This window comes from Rhinopithecus roxellana, chromosome 5, assembly GCF_007565055.1.
Source record: "Rhinopithecus roxellana isolate Shanxi Qingling chromosome 5, ASM756505v1, whole genome shotgun sequence".
NCBI lineage: Eukaryota > Metazoa > Chordata > Mammalia > Primates > Cercopithecidae > Rhinopithecus > Rhinopithecus roxellana.
This window is the reverse complement of record NC_044553.1, coordinates 51,332,648-51,353,627: the sequence shown is the minus strand read 5'-3', so window position 1 is coordinate 51,353,627 and position 20,980 is coordinate 51,332,648. Positions and strand designations below refer to the sequence as shown.

The following is a 20,980-nucleotide window of genomic DNA, read 5'->3' as shown; positions in this document are numbered from 1 at the left end:
AACTATCTGTTTCAAAATGTGGATGTAAATTTATATTCAAACCAGGCTTTCATTTGAGAATAAGGAGGGTATATGTTTGCAGTTTCTTCTTTTCTTTTCTTTTATTTTTTTTGAGACAGAGTATCACTCTGACACCCAGGCTGGAGTGCAGTGGCACGATCTCAGCTCATTACAACCTCCGCCTCCTGGGTTCAAGCGATTCTCCTTCCTCAGCCTCCCGAGTAGCTGGGATTATAGGTACCCACCATCATGCCTAGCAAATTTTTGTATTTTTAGTAGAGATGGGGTTTCACCATGTTGGTCGGGCTGGTCTTACTCCTGACGGCATGTGATCTGCTCACCTCAGCCTCCCAAAGTGCTAGGATTACCGGCGTGAGCCACCGCGCCCAGCCTGCAGTTTTTGTTTTCATTTGAACTGTTTGCTTTTGGGTTTAGTTGAGGAGTAAACTGAGGAAGGCAGCATTTTGGTTATTTCTGTCATGACCGCATATGGTATATACCAGTAGGTCCTGGAAACATCACTTTTCCTAAGTGGTTCTGGTCTTTTCTTACAATTTAAAGTCAGACTTGGATTTCCTAAGGAAATCCGTGCCTATACGTACCCTTTGAACATTTCTTGCTGGTTTGATGCAATTATTTCTCTTGTTCATTCTAGCTTACTATTGGCAGCAGTTCCACTAGTTTCATTATTTCAATTGTGAGACCTTATATAGAATTTAGTCAAATGTGATGTTGTGTCTGATCTTTCTCTCCTTTGAATTGTATAACACATTCAGCCATGCCCTCTTTTGTTTTCCCCATAAGAATAGAAAAGAGCCTTCTCTAACTCCCTCCCACATTTTTTTTCTTTTTGCATCATGTGGCTTATCACTCCCATGTATGGTTAAGTCATGTAGAAATGTGCATATATGTACGTGCATGAGAGAGAGAGAGAGAAGCCAGGGTGTCATGCTGAGAGAAAGGCCAGCTATGAGTACAATCACAGGAGCATGGAGATTCCTAGAAAAGGGCTGCCCATTCGGGTAAAAATCACTGCTTTCCTCCTACACAGACATCAGCCCCACCTGTGTTCAAGTTTCATTTGACTATTTGTTAGCTGGGTGTCCTACTTCTGGAGAACACCAGAATCCTTGTGAGTTCAGAGGGCTCTGTAGGAGTTTTATTAACTTACAATACTTGTTTAAGAGCCCCTGATTAATCATAATTACTATTTTAGAATGAGTCTGAGATTTTTTATGGAGAAGATAAACTGTACTTGGAATATATTTTCTTGTTTTCAGAGTCTCTTCAGTGCCATGAAGAGTAAGTTATTTGAATTTGCATATGTTAAAGTGGTAGTGGTGGTATATTGACAATTATCATGCAGAGAGGCAGTAGACATGGTGAACACTAATACTGAAAATTCTAAACTTATATTAAATTATTTGCATTTGGGGAGAGAAAGAGAGTCTTGAGAATCAGATCTGGCTGTGTATACTAAAAGAACATTATACTCTAAAGAGTAAATCTCAAAATTTTTCCTAGTGACATTATGGTATGTAATTAAAATGGCAATATTTTGCATGGTATGACAAAACCTAATTGTCATGGCTGCCATATTATATAGGGAGAAAACTAACATTTAGCATCATTATAATAATACTGAAATATTTAAAGCAAGTATTAGATTTTGTTCTAGAATAAACAACTATTATGATATCATCAAAATGGAAAGTATTGCAAAGGGAAGAAATACACTTTGGCTGAATACATGGAAAATGCTGATGGTATTCATTAAGCATGGAATAATAAGAGGAACAAAATTTCCATCTCCATCCCTTCCCCCGTGAAATATCTTGTGTGTGTTCAGAGCTCCCTTTGAAGTCAATATATGCTCTTTGCTTTAATCCATTTTTAAAGCTTCCTTTGAAGTCAGTGGGAGCTCATGCCTGGAAGAGGGAAAAGTGGCTGAGGATTGGGTACCTGCTGGGGAAGACAGACCAGCCTAATCATCAACAGGAAATAATATTTATTGATTGTCCTCATGTGCATGATCTATTAGGCTACACACCAAAGTGACTTTTAAACTGGTTTGATTTATTTTCTGGTGTTATAAAGCTATTAAGATGACCAAAACCAGTAACTTCTTTTTAGGATAGTGTTTTTTGTTTCAAATACCTGGGGAAAAATAATACCTATAAATGGAAATAATTCTTTTATTTTGACACTCTCACAGACATTTCATCTATGTGAATTTTCTGGATAACTGAAACTAATACTTATCTAATAGAGCAATGAGCAATTTCTTTAAGGACAGTTGAAGAGTCTGGGATTCTTTTCTTTTCTTTTTTTGAGACCGAGTTTCACTCCTGTCGCCCAGGCTAGAGTGCAGTGGTGCGGTCTTGGTTCGCTGCAACCTCTGCCTCCTGGGTTCAAGCAATTCTCATGCCTCAGCCTCTGGACTTGCTGGGATTACAAGCATGCACCACCACACCTGGCTAATTTTTTTGTATTTTTAGTAGAGACAGGGTTTCACCATGTTGGCCAGTCTGGTCTCAAACTCTTGACCTCAGGCGATCCACCCCCTTGGCCTCCCAAAGTGTTGGGATTACAGGCGTGAGCCACCGCGCCCGGCCATGAGTGTAGGATTATTTTCTTCAGTATGAAATTACTTCAGACTACTTAGCTTTTTAAAGAAAATCTCATTAAGTACTTTGGAGTAAGGTAGAAAGTTATTGTCATTTTTCCTGCGTCTCCTTTGCTGCTGTCAACTGTCCTCTGTAATACAGGTTCTCTGTTTCTATTCTGCTCTCTTATTTTACACAGAGTTGCCTGAAGAAGAGCCAGGAAGCCTGAGATAGATTTATACCTTTCCATCAGAGTAAAGTATAAAGACTGTTCTTTCTCTCATTTCCTTTTTCTCTCTCCACATCTCGTTCTGCTCCTCGCTTCCTGTCCCTCCTCTCCTTGGGCTTCCTGCTTCTTTTCCTTTCCCCTTTGATCCTCTTTAATGATGTCAGCCCCTCCTATGAGAGGGTGTCTCCATCACTGGTCTGTAGACTTTGGTCATAGGTTTGAGCTCTGTATCTCTGACTGGATCTTGACCTGGATGCCTCTCAGAACCTCAAAGTCAACACTTTAGAACTGAGATCAGCAACTCCTGCCAAGAACATTATTTTTAATCTCCATGTATGGCATCACCTTCCATCTAGCTTCCATCTAGCCTGGTAATCTGTGAATTGCCATTGACAATGTCTTCTCCCTATCACTTCACCTCTAATCATGTATCAAACCCTGTCATATCTGCCTTAGAAATTCACAATCAGCCCATCTTTTCCACTCCTCTCTGTCTCTGTCTCATCTAGTCACTTATCACATCTTGGAGATGACCACAGCTGCCTTCTCTCTGGCTAATTCCTTATATAAATTTGTCTTTACAATGTTGCAAGTTTTATTCTTCAAATTTGAAGCTCTCCATGTCGTTCTCAGACTTAAGAAACCTGTTTGTCTCAGCTGAGCATCTAAAGACTTTTACTATCTGATTTGAATCTCTAGCTCCTTTTCTATCCTGTGAGCCTATTGCTCCTGGCATTGAAAATGTACTTGGCAAATGTCTGTGTATCCCTCAAGACTAGAGGGATTATCCTTTCTATGAAGGCTTCCTCAGTGTCTTCAGGCAGTAACTTCCTCTTTTCTGAGTTCCCCACCCCCTGTTCTTTCCTCACTTATGGTATGTGGTTGAGCAACCTGTGATAAATTGTTTTTATGTGTCTCCTGCACCAGAATGAAAGCTCCTAGAGACAACATTTTATAGTTTATTTCTCTCTCAATCTCCATCCCAGTGCCTATTTCAGATCAGGTACAAACTAGCAAATGCTTGGTGAGTGAATGGAATAAATGAATGAAGATTTTGAAAGGTCTTTTTTACTTACATTTGGGCTTGAATTTGTGTTTTATGTTATCAAAGTCAGTGGTTCAGACATTAGTAAAATATTTTAAAACAGACTCTCCCTTCAAGAGGCATTTAGATAGAAAAGTTATCAATTTTCTGCCTCTCGTAAGGGAAAGCAATGCCAACACACAGAAGGATAGAAGTGCTGGTCCTTATTGATTTCCCTAAGCCTCTGTACCATCTCCAGAATTATTTGCTGCTAGAGTCACATGAGAAAAGCAACTTGCTACCATTAAAACCACTTGTTGTCAGTTATAGAGAGCAGCCATCTGCTTTAGAACTTCTGCTTCTCAAGATTTCTTAGATTTCAGTGAAGATTTCACTTAAGACCCTCTTACCAAAGATTTTTTTTCCTTAGTGTTTTTAGCAGGGCTTATACATAAAACAAATCTCCAAAGTCTTATTTTTTTAAATGACAATTCAGTGGAAGAACATGCACTCAAAGCACCTAGTCTATGGTAGGAATAAGACAAATTTAAAGTTACGTATTAATAGAAAATATTGGCTGGGCACAGTAGCTCATGCCTGTGATCCCAGCACTTTGTGAGGCTGGTAGGGGCAGATCACTGGAGGCCAGGAGTTCGAGACCAGCCTGGGCAACATGGTGAAACCCTGTTTCTACTAAAAATACAAAAAAATTTAGCTGGGCATGGTGGCACACGCCTGTAATCCCATCTACTCTGGAGGCTGAGGCAGGAGAATTGCTTGAACCCGGGAGGCAGAGGTTGCAGTGAGCCGAGATTGCACCACCACACTCCAGCCTGGGTGACAGAGTGAGACCCTGTCTCAAAACAAACAAACAAACAAACAAAAAGGAAATATCTCCTTATGATATTTATGGAGCTATTCATATTTCTTTATGAAGAGAAACTTGGTTCTAGTTTAGTGAAGTTTCTGGGTAGTGGTAGAGATAGAAAACTATCTTTTGAGTTAATTTAAAACGTAAGTGTGAGCATATGACTTTATTCAATCATATAAAATAAAAGTATACTTTGGTTCCATTGTATGGGCCATTAAAGGAAAGGAAAAGAAATATAAGACTAAGATCTGGAGGTAGAGCAGTGGGGGAACTAGGAGACAGAGTGAAGTTTACATTAGAGAGAAAGGCTGGGAGGAAGAGAAGAGGAGGAAGAGACCAACATCTTCTGCTTTTTTGGCCATTCCTTTAGTTACCCCTATTCCTCCATAAACCTTCTATTTTAGTTCTCTGCTCCATTGTCCCTTCTTTTCTTCTAACTTACCTCATCTGGCCCAAACCCTCCTCTAATGACTTCTGTACCCAAGGCTCCTCAGATTCTTCCTTTGGTTTTTAACCAGTGTCTCTCCTCAGCTCCATCCTCAAACCCTCATCTGCCTCAGGTCCAGAGTCCTACTCACTGTATGATCTCGTCTCTTCCCTCTCTTTTCCTAGATGAATGAAAATTTCTGCCTGCTCATCTCCAGTTTGGTGGAGTCCTAACTTACCTTACCTTTGGTGTGTTATTTAACTTTCTAGGCCTCAGTAATCTTATCTGTGAAAAGGGGGTTAGTAGTACCTTACAGGATTGTGAGTCACTTAGCAGGTCCTTAGCAAACATTGGTTTCACTTTGTCTTTTCTTTTTGCTGCTGTTTCCATACCTTCACTTCTCTGCTGATACTAGTGCTTTTCGGTCCTCTCACTAGTTAAGCGATCTGCTGGGAATTTGTCTCTGGAATTCTGCTTGGAGCCTACCCCTCTGTCTGAGAGTAAGGTTTCAGAGGGAGGCTCTGAAATGAGGACATTTCTGTACCAGCATCAGAGTGAGACATCACAGGTTCAAGTCCTGGTCCCACCACGTTCTCACTGTGTGAGCTTTGGGCAGGTTGCACGCTGTCTTTGAAGCTTAGTTTCCTCATCTATCATTTGAAGATAATAATGATTTCTACTGCATAGGGTTATAATAAGGATTAAGTGAGCTACTTCACGAAAATGTTTAATAGAATGTCCAGCACATTGTAAGTGCTCAATAAATGTTAGCTATCATTGGTAGATACTTCAATTTAGAAAATTTGTTGAGTGCTTTGTGCCTAATGACATGATGTCCTTATGTTGCAGCTTCATCTTTTCATCTCAGAAGGAAAAATTGGCAGGATTCAAGTTCAAGTTACAGTGGCATATCCAGAGAAAATCCTTGAGAGATGCTTGCTGGGTTTTACTGCCTGTGGTAGAGCGGGAGTGTGGAAGTGTATACCGGCTTTGTTTTTCATGGAAATAAACTGTACCAATAGGAGGAAACTGTGGTACAGGGGAAGGATGCAGTGATTTGGATGTGGTTGCCTGGAGTAGGAGAGATGTGGTAGCAGCTGGGCTGAGGAGAGTGGGCCCGCAAAGGGTGCTGCTGCCACCACCTGCACACTGTTGGTATCTCCACCAGCCTTAACCCTCTGGACACTAGCTTCAAAATTCCTAATACCACCAGAGCCCTACAACCCCTGGTTAAAAAAAGTTACTGCTTTAGAAAGATTATGCTTCATTCTAGAATTAGAGATAGAATTTTGAGGTTCTAATCAGGAGGGCAGATTTTGTGTGTGTGTGTGTGTGTGTGTGTGTGTGTGTGTTTTCTGTCTGTGAAAAGTAATGAGAGAGGCTGAAGATGACACTACTTCAAAATATCAGCAAAATGTTTAGCTGTGTAAAAGAATTGTGTTAAAACAACTTTAAAAGAATATCTTTTATTTAACCATTTGTCAAAAATAGTATATCTTATACTTGCCACTGTAATAGATCAAGGCTTTTTAATAGAAAACAAGACAGGACTGTATGTGTGTGTATTCATCAAGATACCATGTCATTTCCTAATGTAGTCTGAAAAAGTGGGTGAATTATCTCTCCAGGGACTGTATTATTTTCTAGAATGACTGCAGTCTCTGAAACCTATAATGTTTCATATACCCTGAGACTGAGACAAAATATCTGAATTTGGCCCGTCCTGGAAAATTCAGTATGCTTTCCTGAGTAACATTACAGTGGAGTTACATCATGTGATGTAACACATATAAATTCAACTGGGAGCATTTGGAAAGAAATTTAAATATCATGAGTAATTCTGCATATCAATTTACTCAATGAGCCTAGGCCTGCTCTGGGAGCTCCCTGGGGATGGGAGGCATACATTTGCTTTTCCTTGGTTGATCTCAGTTTTCTTGGGCCTCTCCTTGTGGAAGCATCTCCCTGAACTCAAGGTAATTCTGGTGTTTAAACATGGCTCCTGAGTGCAAGCCAACTTTTTTTGCTTAACTCAAGAAATGGTCATCATCTGTTCCAATCCTAGAGGAAAACAGCATTATTGAGAGGCCAAGTATCAATCTCTCATGTGGCACTTTGCTAATGGATTTCAAAGTGAGCATCTTTGATCATATCTGCTGCCTTGAGAACTTCAAGTTCTGATGAACACTCCAGTGTTCTCTGCTTTTGCCATTGTGCATGTAAGTGACCAAGGGTAGGCTGTTGATGGACTGGTTCATGATGCACAAATGACCACCAGTAATGTGGCGTACAGTGCTGGAATTAGAAGCACCTGATAAAGAGTTAGCACTCTGCTAACTAAAGGCTTACATTTGGTAAATGCTATGATTCAGCAAAATCCCTTAACTGTTGAAATGAGGCTGTAGGCCCAAGATGAAATGAATCTTTGCTCGGTGTGTTCCCTTCTTGCTAGAATAATGGGAGGAGGGCTTTCTTTCTTTACTAGGTTAATTTTCATGATACCAGAGCAATAGGTTAAGTCTCTAGGGTAGAGATTCTGTGTCTTACATTGCCCTAATCTGCGGAGTATTCAGGATGATCTTAATACCGCTAGAAAAATTCTCATGAGGGAGTGGGGGCTAAAATGTGGGAAATTCTAAAGTTGCCACCTCATGTTTTGTTATTGTTGCTTAGTCATCTGAGGAGAGAAGCAAAGGATAGCTGATGATGACTACCTACAAGAAGTCATAGAATCATAGAATTTTGGTAATGGAGGGGACCTCAATCCTATTTCTTGAGTTTTAGAGGAGAAATGATTTGTTTAATACATGACAGTGCTAAGACCAGAACCTCAGTTTCTTAGCCTCGGGCTGGTATTTACCTGTGCTATTTCAGTGTCTCTGATGCATTGGTTTAATAGGAACTGGTTTATCCTGTTTTGTGGTGGTTCAGCTCCACCTTCAATGAGTTCCCTGAAAAGAACAAAGTCCACATTATTGTTACTTGTTTTGGTTTTAGGGGGCATGATTGTCACTGGCAAGGTGTCAAGTACACATAAATTCTGAAAACATTTCGTGCTTGTATGTGCAGAGGTGGGGAGAGATTAAAATGGGGTCTGTTAGGATGGGTGAAGGGGTACAGATGATACCTATAACGAAAGCTCCAGTTGGAAAAATTGATTCAACTTATGGTAATGGGTGCTTATGGAATTAATGCGGTTTTATGAATATTCCATGCTTTGATCTGCTTGGCATTAGGGAGATCTGCAAGGAGCAAATTTGAAATGATAAAAAGCTCTAGACTACTTTTTTTGGTGCTTCACCTGTCATGATGCTGTCGCTGGTCTTGCTTGGACTTTACCTTCAATAAGAAACTCCATCTTGCCTCATGACACTCTGGAAAAAAAAAGGGGTGGGTGTAAGAGACAGTTTTTTGAGAGGGAAAAGCAGCATCCATTATGCATATTGGAAGCATTTACTTAAATGTTTACTCTGATTCAAGCTTTGAAGCCCCAGAGTTCAGGTCCCATGGCCATAAAAGGAGAGGAATTCTTCCCCTTTATCTTTTGATGGCATTGGTTTGAACAGAGTTCTGTTTTTACTAAGATTGTTATTTTTTTATTTGCAACTAGATGTCTCTGTTTTTTATTTTTATTTCTTTTTTTTTTTTTTTTAATTTCCATAGGTTATTGGGGAACAGGTAGTGTTTGGATACATGAGTAAGTTCTTCAGTGGTGATTTGTGAGATTTTGTTGCACCCATCACCCTAGCAGTATACACTGCACCCTATTTGTAGTCTTTTATCCCTCACCTCCTTCCCACCCTTTCCCCTGAGTCCCCAAAGTCCATTGTGTCATTCTTATGCCTTTGCATCCTCATAGCTTTGCACCCACTTATGAGTGAGAACATATGATGTTTTGTTTTCCATTCCTGAGTTACTTCACTTAGAATTATAGCCTCCAATCTCATCCAGGTCACTGTGAATGCCATTAATTCATTCCTTTTTATGGCTGAGTGGTATTCATCATATATATATGAATACTATATATATCTCTATATCTATATGTAGAGATGTCTCATATCATATATGTGATGATTATATGTATTCATATATGATGATATATAGTATTCATCATATATATGATGATATATATTCATCACATATATATTCATCATATATATCTATATCTATCTATCTACATCTCACAGTTTCTTTATTTGGGTTGGTTTCATGTTTCTGCAAAGTATCTTTTTCGATAATGACTTCTTTTCTTCTGGGTAGATACCCAGTAGTGGGACTGCTGGATCAAATGGTAGTTTTACTTTTTACTTTAAAAAAAAAAAAAGTTTTACTTTAAAAAAAAAAAAAAACTGCAGACCAATAGCCCTGATGAACATAGATGCTACAATCCTTAACAAAATACTAGCTAACTGAATTCAACAACATCTCAAAAAGATAATCCAACATAATCAAGTGGGTTTCATACCAGGGATGCAGGGATGGTTTAACATATGCAAGTCAATAAATGTGATACACCACATAAGGACTTCTTTAAGGAGTCTCCACACTGTTTTTCAGAGTGGCTGTACTAGTTTACATTCCCACCAGCAGTGTAGAAGTGTTCCCTGATAACCGCATCCATGCCAATGTCTATTATTTTTTGGTTTTTCAATTATGGCCATTCTAGCAGGAGTAAAGTGGTATCACATTGTGGTTTTGATTTGCATTTCCCTGATTATTAGTGATGTTGAGCATTTTTTCATGTTTGTTGGCCATTTGTATGTCTGCTTTTGATAATTGTCTCTTCGTATCCTTAGCCCACTTTTTAATAGGATTATTTCTTTTTTTCTTACTTATTTGTTTGAGTTCATTGTAGATTCTGGATATTAGTCCATGGTCAGATGTATAGATTGTGAAGATTTTTTTCCCATTCTGTAGGTTGTCTGTTTACTCTGCTGACTGTTTCTTTTGCCATGCAAAAGCTCTTTAGTTTAATTAAGTCCCAGCTATTTATCTTTGTTTTTATTGCATTTGCTTTTGGGTTCTTGGTCACGAAATCCTTGCCTAAGCCAATGTCTAGAAGGGTTTTTCTAATGTTATCTTGCAGAATTTTTATAGTTTCAGGTCTTAGATTGAAGTCCTTAGTCCATCTTTAGTTGATTTTTGTATAAGGTGAGAGATGAGGATCCAGTTTCATTCTCCCACTCATGGCTAGCCAATTATCCTGGCACCATTTGTTGAAAAGGGTGTCCTTTCCCCACTTTATGTTTTTGTTTGATTTGTGGAAGATCAATTGGCTGTAAGTATTTGGGTTTATTTATGGATTCTCTATTGTGTTCCATTGGTGTATGTGCTGATTTTTATACCAGTACCATGCTGTTTTGGTGACTATGGCCTTAACAGTGTAGTTTGAAATCAGGTAATATGATGCCTCCAGCTATTGTAAAAGGAGTTGAGTTCTTGAGTTTATTCTCGGCTTGGTCACTGTTGGTGTATAGTAGAGCTGCTGATTTGTGTACATTAATTTTGTATCCGGAAACTGTGCTGAATTCTTTTATCAATTCTAGGAACTTTCTGGGGGAGTCTTTAGGGTTTTGTAGATAAACGATCATATCATCAGCAAACAGTGACAGTTTGACTTCCTCTTTGCCAATTTGGATGCTCTTTATTTCTTTCTTTTGTCTGATTGCTCTGGCTAGGACTTCCAGTACTATGTTGAAGAGAAGTGGTGACAGTAGGCATGTTTGTCTTGTTCCAGTTCTCAGAGGTAATGCTTTCAACTTTTCCCCATTCAGTATTATGTTTGCTGTGGGTTTGTCATCGACAGCTTTTATTATATTTATTATATTTATCATTTTTATTATTATATTTTATATATTATTATATTTATAATATATGTATTGTATTATTATTATATTTTTTATATTTAATCATAAAGGGATGCTGGATTTTGTCGAATGCTTTTTCTGCATCTATTGAGATGATCATGTGATTTTTGTTTTTAATTCTGTTTATGTGGCGTATCACATTTATTGACTTGCATATGTTAAACCATCCCTGCATCCCTGGTATGAAACCCACTTGATTATGTTGGGTTATCTTTTTGCGATGTTGTTGAATTCAGTTAGCTAGTATTTTGTTAAGGATTGTAGCATCTATGTTCATCAGGGCTATTGGTCTGTAGTTTTTTTTTTTAAGTTACATCTTGTCCTGGTTTTGGTATTAGGGTGATACTGGCTTCACAGAATGATTTAAGGAAGGCTCCCTCTTTTTCTATCTTGTGGAATAGTGTCAAAAGGATTGGTACCAGTTCTTCTTTGAATGTCTGGTAGAATTCTGCTGTGAATCCATCTGGTCCTGGACTTTTTTTGTTGGTAATTTTTAATTACCATTTCAATCTCGCTGCTTGTTATTGGTCTGTTTAGGGTATCTAATTCTTCCTGATTTAAGCTAGGAGGGTTGTAGCTTCCAAGGAATTTATCCATCTCTTCTAGGTTTTCTAGTTTATGTGCATAAAGGTGTTCATAGTAGCCTTGAATGATCTTTTGTATTTCTGTGGTGTCAATTGTAATATCTCCCATTTTGTTTCTTACTGAGTTTATTTGGATTTTCTCTCTTCTTTTCTTGGTTTATCTTGCTAATGGTCTATCAATTTTATTTGTGTTTTCAAAGAACCACCTTTTCGTTTCATTTATCTTTTGTATTTTTGTTGTTGTTGTTGTTTGTTTGTTTCAATTTCATTTAGTTCTACTCTGATCTTGGTTATTTCCTTTCTTCTGCTGGATTTGGGTTTAGTTTGTTCTTGTTTCTCTAGTTCTTTGAGGTGTGACCTTCAGTTGTCTATTTGTGCTCTTTCAGACTTTTTGATGTAGGTGTTTAGGGCTATGAACTTTCCTCTTAACACTGCCTTTGCTGTGCCCCAGAGGTTTGGTAGGTTGTGTCACTATTGTCGTTCAGTTCAAAGAATTTTTAAATTTTCATCTTGATGTCATTTTTGACCCAATGATCATTAAGGAGCAGGTTATTTAACTTCCATGTATTTGCATGGTTTTGAAGGTTCCTTTTGGAGTTGATTTCCAGTTTTATTCCACTGTGGTCTGAGAAAGAGTGCTTGGTATAATTTCGATTTTCTTAAATTTATTGAGTCTCGTTTTGTGACCTATCATATGGACTATCTTGGAGAAAGTTCCATGCACTGTTGAATAGAATATATTTTCTGTGGCTCTTGGATGGAATGTTCTGTATATATCTGTTAAGTCCATTTGTTCCAGGGTATAGTTTAAATCCATTGTTTCTTTGTTGACTTTCTGTCTTGTTGACCTGTCGAATACTGTCAGTGGAATACTGAACTACCCCACTATTACTGTGTTGCTGTCTATCTCATTTCTTAGGTCTATTAGTAATTGTTTTATAAATTTGGGAGCTCCAGTGTTAGGTGCATATGTGTTTAGGATTGTGATATAAAGGCTTTTTATCATTATATAATGTCCCTCTTTGTCTTTTTTAACTGCTGTTGCTTTAAAGTTTGTTTTGTCTGATACAAGAATAGCTACTCCTACTTGCTTTTGGTGTCCATTTGCCTGAAATGTCTTTTTCCACCTCTTTACTTTAAGTTTGTGTGAGTCCTTATGTGTTAGGTGAGTCTCTTGAAGGCAGCAGATTGTTGGTTGGTGAATTCTTATCCAATCTGCAATTCTGTGTCTTTTAAGTGGAGCATTTAGGCAATTTGCATTCAATGTTAGTATTGAGATGTGAGGCACCATTCTATTCATCCTGCTATTTGTTGCCTGTATACCTTTTTTTTTTTTTTTTATTATATTTTTGTTTTATAGGTCCTGTGAGATTTATGCTTTAAAGAGGTTCTTTTTTGCTGTGTTTCCAGGATTTTTTTCAAGATTTGGAGCTCCTTTTAGCAGTTCTTGTAGTGGTGGTTGGTATTGGTGAATTCTGTCAGCATTTGTTTGTCCAAAAAAGACTGTATCTTTCCTTCATATATGAAGCTTAGTTTCACTGGATATAAAAGTTTTGGCTGATAATTGTTTTGTTTGAGGAGGCTGAAGATAGGGCCCCCATCCCTTCTAGCTTGTAGGGTTTCTGCTGATAAGTCTGCTGTTAATCTGATAGGTTTTCCTTTATAGGTTACCTGGTGCTTTTGTCTCACAGCTCTTAAGATTCTTTCCTTTGTCTTAACTTTAGATAACCTGAAGACAGTGTACTTAGGCAATAATCTTTTTGCGATGAATTTCCCATGTGTTCTTTTTGCTTATTGTATTTGGATGTGTGAGTCTTTAGCAAGGCCAGGGAAGTTTTTCTTGATTATTCCCCCAAATATGTTTTCCAACCTTTTAGATTTGTCTTCTTTCTCAGGAACATCAATTATTCTTAGGTTTGGTCGTTTAACATAATCCCAGACTTCTTGGAGGCTTTGTTCATATTTTCTTATTCTTTTTTCTTTGTCTTTGTTGGATTGAGTTAGTTCGAATACCTTGTCTTCGAGCCCTGAATTTCTTTCTTCCACTTGTTCAATTATGTTGCTGAAACTTTCCAGAGCGTTTTGCAGTTCTAGAAGTGTGTTCATTGTTTCCTGAAGTTTTGATTGTTTCTTATTTATGGTATATATTTTCTTGAATATTTCTCCCTTCACTTCTGGTAGCATTTTTTTAGATTTCCTTACATTGGGCTTCACCTTTCTGTGGTGCCTCCCTGATGAGCTTAATAACTAACCTCCTGCATTCTTTTTCAGGTAAATCAGGGATTTCTTTTTGATTTGGGTCCATTGCTGGTGAGCTAGTGTGATTTTTTGGAGGTGTTAAAGAACTTTGTTTAGTCATATTGCTGGAGTTGGTTTTCTGATTCATTCTCAGTTGGGTAGGCTCTGTCAGAGGGAAGGTCTAGGGCTGAAGGCTGTTGTTCAGATATTTTGTCCCACAGTGTGTTCCCTTGATGTAGTACTCTCTCCCTTTTCCTATGGATGTGGCTTCCTGAGAGCTGAGTTGTAGTGAGTGTTATCTCTCTTCTGGATCTAGCCAGCCAGCAAGTCTACCAGGTTCTGGGCTGGTATTGGGGGTTGTCTGCATGGAGTCCTGTGATGTGAACCATCTGTGGGTCTCTCAGCTGTAGATACCAGCACAGTATTTGAGGTGTCTCCTGGATCCTGCAGGAGCAATCTGTTTCCTTCAGGGGGTCTGTGGGTCCTCTCAGGTTTCCTGGTTTATTCCCGAAGTTGTTCTGGAGCAAAAATTCATGACGCAAGCCTCTATATGCTGCTCCGTCCATCCAAGTCAGAGCTGCAATCTAGTCCTGCCTCCTGTCTGCCATGATCCCCCAAGAATCTAGTTGTCTCTGTTTTTTAAATGTTGCGTTTGCTGCTAATGTAGCATGTGCCACACCCAGCAGGAAAATATCTTATTTAGGTACCAGTGCAGGCTGCTTCCCTATAATATGGGTATAGGACCTACAGATGTTCCCTGAGACCCAGATGTCACTTCTCAATGACACACGACCAGGTGCTTTGATAGAAACTGTTAAAAGCAGTTGAGGGATTAAGTGCAAAGAACCTCAGGTTGCTCAATGTCAGCTTAAAGCAAATGGCAGATAACATGCAATAGCATTCTCATATTCAACTACCAGTGCCTCCTGATTTGGAAGTTGCGAAATTCCTTGGCTGGAGTGTCTCTGCTCTTGTCTTATTTAGATGTTTTTCTCTGATGTCTTGGTCTTGAGTCTTCAGCTTTTTCCCCTCCCAGGCTTTTATTACCAACTAGGAAATCTTGCAGTGTCTTCAACAGCAGTAGCTGGAAGTTCATATCCTTTTTGGCTCTAGTTATCTCTGTTCCTACATGTTTCTGAACAAATATGTGAAAATCCAGCATATTAAGAGGTTTGCTTTCCTTCAAAGCATATTCTTCGGAATCAGCTCTTCCCTGACCATTGGGCAATTGAGAGAGCAGCTCTGTGGTCCACCTGGACTCTGGTTGGGTGGTTTCTCATGGTTAACACCATCCTCCTTGGTGCTGTTGTGGTGATAGTGAGTTCTCTTGAGATCTGATTGTTTGATGAAAGTGTGTGGAACCTCTAACCTCACTGCCTTGCTTTGGTTCTGGCCATGTAAGACGTGCCTGCTTACCCCTTTGCATCTTCTGCCGTGATTGTAAGTTTACTGATGCTTCCCAGAAGCAGAAGCCACTATGTTTCTTGTACAGCCTGTAGAACTATGAACCAATTAAAGCTCTTTTCTTTATATATTACCCAGTCTCAGGTATTTATTTATGGCAGTGTGAGAATGGACTAATATGGGAGGGAAAAAGTAGAGGGGAATGGAAATAGAGAAGATATGAAGTGGGAGTGAATCTCATCTTAATATGTCATTTTATATACTGCTGACTTTTAGAACCATGTTAATATTTCACTTACTTAAAAAAATCATCCAGGATGTGGGGAAAACCAAAGTGGAAAACCACTAGTAATAAATGAACCTAACTATTACACATACAACAACAGTGAATGGGATAGTGAAGGAAATAATTAAGCAACTTTGGAAAACAGTTTTTGATTATATATTACAAGGTGAATAATTGCACACAATGTTTAGTTAATAGCTTGTTTTTCACAGGGTTAGCAATTTTGAAATTATGTGTCCTTTAGAGCAATTAAGTAAATATATTGCAGTAAATAATATAATGAAAACTGTTTCTCATTGTCAGAGGAAGAAAGCACAAATAAGGGAAGAAGGAAGGCTGGAATGACCTCTGTGGTGGATTAGAATTGGAGGTATGAATATGAACTCATGGTTTCTAATATATACACACGAATATAAAGAAATAGATACTAATGCTTATGTATGCATGGCTTTAGTATACATACATATATTTTCCAGTTCTGTCCACTGAGAGTCCTAGAAACAGTGAAAGCCCAGTAGCCATGAGCACTCCTAGCTCAGATCTTGGTTTCTAAATACCTTTTCCAAATAAAGGGAACTTCAGCTCCTCAGAGAAATGGCTGATTCCAGGACCGAGGCTGAGAAAGTATAAGATGACCTAAAGCATCTTATTATACCAGAAACTATGGCTGTGCTCAAGAAATGATTGGGATATGTCAAGTGGATATAGGAGCCCAGTTAAAAGAGCAACCGCTGGCCAAATTGAAAACAAATTTGAGCAACAAAATAAGTTATGATAGTAATGAATTATAATTCATAGACTGAAATAAATATCCATGAGTTCATAGGGTTAAAATTAATAAATAAACTGGGAGAATGGAGATCTCTTCTTACAGTAGAACTCTAAAGAATGTATCAGAAATTATGGAAATAGAAAAATCACCATTTATTATTTTTTAATTTTTAATTTTTTTCTTTTGTACATTACCCTCAAAACTGCCAACCATTTATTAAATACTATAATAATAATAGTTATAGGCAAGAATCACCACTGGATGCTAAAACAGTTGGACAAAAGTATTTGCATAATCTCAAAATATAGCTCTACAAAGTGCCTAGCAATTTCAAAGAGAAATATAGTAACTTTATATTGGATAAGCCTGGCAGACACCCCATAACCAAGTGACCAAAGTTAACATTATCAATATTGAGACATATTGACATGTTTGCCTTCATAAACTGAAAACAGTATATAATATCATTAAATGATAGTCTTGTCAAAAATGCATAACCTGATTTTAATCATGAGCTAAGATCAAACAAACTCAAATAGAGGAACATTCTATAAAATAAGAGGCTGGTGCACTTCAAAACTGTCATGGTCATAAAAGACAAAGACTGAAGAACTGTCTTGGACTGGGGCAGACTAAGGAGGTGTGACAAATAAATGCAGGGAATGACCCTGAATAGATCTTAGACCAGAAAAAGCACATTAGTAGAACAAATGGCAAAATTTGAATAAGATTTGTAGATGAGTTCATAATATTTCATCAGTGTTTATTTTCTGGTTTTGACAAGTACTGTGGTTGTATAAGATGTTGCATTCAGGGAAGCTAGGTGGAGAGTTTACTGGACTTTCTTGTACTATTTTGAAACTCTTTTGTAACTCAAAATGAAAAGTTAAAATTTAAAAAAATTAAGAAGAAAAATGATAATGGGGAGAGTTAAGGCCAAATACAGGTTCTAGTTATCTTCTTGGCTATTATTACTTTTGGACACGATCGATTATAATAAAAAGAGAAGAAATTACTCTTATTCTAAAGAGATACATACATTTGTAAATACTTCAGGTTTGTCATGTATTTAAAGTTATTTGTTTTAATTCTAACTGGCAAATTTGAATATAAGTAAATAATATAATTGGGGTAGAAATTAAATGGAAGGAAATGAAAAGAAATCACACAGCAGATTTTGACCTTCAACGTGGTTCCCCTAACTTTAATTATGACATATTTAAAATCAGTAATAATCATCAAATGCTCTCACCTACAGAGTCATGTTAAATGATTATATTATAGTGCGTGAATTCTGACTTTTTGAATATGAAATTGCTTAAAATTTTATTGAAGTGAGATCTGAGTAGATTATTAAATTGAAAGCTATTTGGTAGTTCTCTTTCAGGAGGAGTTTTTCTGATGCTCTTCTTCCAAGGGACATTTTCTGCTACTATCATCAATAAAATTGATTGAACATTCATGATGTGTTGAGTGTCACTCACAAGAGATATGTTCTCTGATTGCTTAAGGAAAATGCTTTATGCTTTCAAAGATTTAAGATTCCAAAGGAGCTTGGCAAGTATGATTATAACTCTAGGAAGATAAAAGTCCAAAACTGGGACCATGGGGTGGAGTAGAGTATGACCTGTGGTCTTGTACTTCTACAGGGTGAGATGGAACATTGGTGTCAGAGTCTCAAAAAGAATAAAATAAAATATGTGGGGACGCTGATGCACATGACAAATAGACCAAAGAACAATCAAGGTTACCTACTCTTAGAGAAATTTATATTCACATCAGATGGTAGTTCTCTTTCCCTTTCTCTTCCCTATACCTAAATATACACACATATGTATAGACACTCATATAGTTACTTGTGAACTTGGCTGTGCTGCATTTGTTTGTGGCATGTGTCTGTTTTTACTGGAGTGACCTTTGGTTCCTTTCCTAGTCAACGAAAACATGTAGTTTTACCTTGATTTTTGGTTATATCATTAAGATGGAGAAGTAGTTCCTGACTTGTAGCTATGGGTTTATTTTTATATTAAGGGCTATATATTTGCCATTCTTAGAAACTAAAGGAAAAGGAGGAAAATATCTTTGCAAAATTGTAGGGCAAAACAAATTGTGCGTGTAAAAAATTGTCTGCTAAATAGCATCACTGAGTGGATCCTGAAACATTTCAGGGCCACCTTGGTTTCCTTTTCAGGGGCCTTGGTTACCACAATTTAGGAGTTGACTTCAGTAGTAATATGCCATTATCCCAGAGCTGCACTCATAGCCCCTTTCCAACTGGGCCTTTAGACCCTGCTCATTCCCGTGTATACAATAATGGGAAACCCAGGAATATGTTCAGTTCCAAGCAGGCTAAATATAACTCCCATCTTCTTTCTCTTTCACCTCTGAAAGCACATGAGAATGCAGAGGATAATAACAAGATTATAGTGACAACCTTGAACCTGCTCTAAGCTATTAATAATCTAAGTATTTTCAGAACCTGCTCTGAATTATTTGTATAATATATTCTAGCACTTTATCATTAGTAGCAAGTTACTTTCAACACATCCCATAACAGATAGATATAGCCCGTGAGTCCCTACAAGAAAGTAGAACATCCTGCTCTGGGACAGTGCCCCTGCTTTGTTATCCTGAAGTAATCTTATGTTGTCTATGCCTTGTTTTCTATGTTGATTTCTAAGGATTATCTATATACTTACACTTATTTTTCCCCCTATTTATCCCTCAAAACTTTTCTGGGTTATCACCTCCATCCCTTATACCTCAGATGGAGTTCATTACTTTTGTAACATATATATAGTGTGGGCATACTTCTGTTGCCCACTGCATATTGCATTATGTCCATTTGTTCATGTGTCGGTCCCTACTACTCCATGAGTCCTACAGATGAGGACCCACTGTTATTTATCATTATATATCCTTTGCTTAACACTGTGCCTGGCTTAGAATTGCTGCTATACTTAATGTCTGGTAATCTATGGAAATAGTTCTAGGATACATTATTTGTGAGAGAAATATGTCATTAATGATCTATAATGTGTGTGTATATATATATATCAGTGAAGAAATGATCAAAAGACTGCTAATATTTAATATAAAATTAAATTGTTTCAGGTGGGAGAAGAGGGAGAATGATGGGAGGAGAAAGAAAAAGGAAATAGTTTTTCCTTTTCACTTACCTGAGTTTGCTTGTGAAATATGATAAAGTTCACTCCAGACTGATTGCAATTCAATGCTGAGGGGTTTGTGGTCATGACTTGCCGGCCTCATGGTGTTTAGCTTTCACTGCCATGTCAAGAGCAGGTGCTTTCCTAAAAGTATGTTCTTGGAAACTCATAAAGACACTCATTAACTTTGGGGTTGTCTACCTATCAGTCATTCCTCCTTTCTCCTTCCTAACTGAACCCTGACTTTCTTTTGCCATCTACCCTATTTCTACATGGAGCACGTGCCTCTGCGGGTGGACTCCACCCCTGGATGCAGGTATGGACCTGATTGATCAATCCCATCCTTCCTGCCAGTGATCAGTTCAAGAATGTGTATGTGCTGCAGTTTGGACTAGTGATAAAACAGGAAAGGAAATGTGTGTTGGGGAATTCTAGGAAAGTTTTCCCTTACTCTTTTGGGAGAGTTTCCAGAAGTAAGCTCTTTTTCTCTTTCTCTGGAGGCTTTTGTATGGAGATGTGAGACTGAACTGCTGTTGCCAACTCACTGGGAGCCTGAGGATGAAGTTAACCCTCAGAAGAGGGCAGAATTAATGGAATTTGGGGGAAATCAAAGCAGGGCTGGTAGATTAGGTCAACCATAGAACCCAGCCTTATGCTAGTTTTCCAGTTACATGAGTCAATAAATGTTCTCACTTTTTAAGCTAGTTTGATAAGCGTCTGCTGTGACTTGCAGCCTAAAGTGTTCTAACTTGTTAAAAAAACACACACACAAACAAAAACACTTCTCTAATGTTGAATAGGTGGAAAGTGGAAACTAGGGCCAGTGAAAGACAATTTGGCAGGTAGGAGAACAAAAAAGTAGTTTCCTTAGACCAGAGCTTATTGAAACACAAATTGCTGGGACTCAGTCCCAGAGCTTCCATCCAATTCAGTAGCTCTGGAGAAGGCCTGAGAATTTGCACCTTTAAAAAGTTCCACAATGGTGCTGTTGCTACAGGTCCAAGGACCACACTTTGAGAACCACTACCTTGGACTTCCAAGCATGCTGCCTTTTATGTCAGGATAGCCAAGAGTAGTGGGCAGGGCCATGGTGCCAAGAAGTGAGCTCTAGCTGTTCATTGGAAGAGCCATGGAGCCCCTTAAAGCAGGTTGAGCAGGTTGAGCCCCTCAAAGCATAATGGTACGGAAGTTATCAAAACACCTTTTACTGTCTTTTTTTTTTTTTTTTTTTTTTTTTTGAGATAGGGTCTCACTTTGTCGCCCAGGCTGGATTGCAGTAGTATGATCTCGGTTCACTGCAGTCTCTGCCTCCCAGGTTCAAGTGATCTTCCCACCTCGGCCTTCTGAGTAGCTGGGACTACATGTGCTTGCCACTGTTCCTGGCTAAACTTTTTATTGTCTTCTTAAACCGTAAATTCCGTGAGTAGAGGGCATATGACTTGAATATCTTTATTCTCCATTGGATTTAACACACACTTCTAAGCACACTGTAGGCACTCAGTAAT

General features: G+C 38.2%; 1 protein-coding gene across 1 annotated transcript in view; it reads left to right on the top strand.

Annotated features, from left to right (window-relative positions):
- The window catches only part of AKAP6 (A-kinase anchoring protein 6), a 653,085-nt gene that overhangs the window by 180,438 nt on the left and 451,667 nt on the right, over positions 1 to 20,980 (top strand). The window lies entirely within an intron of this gene.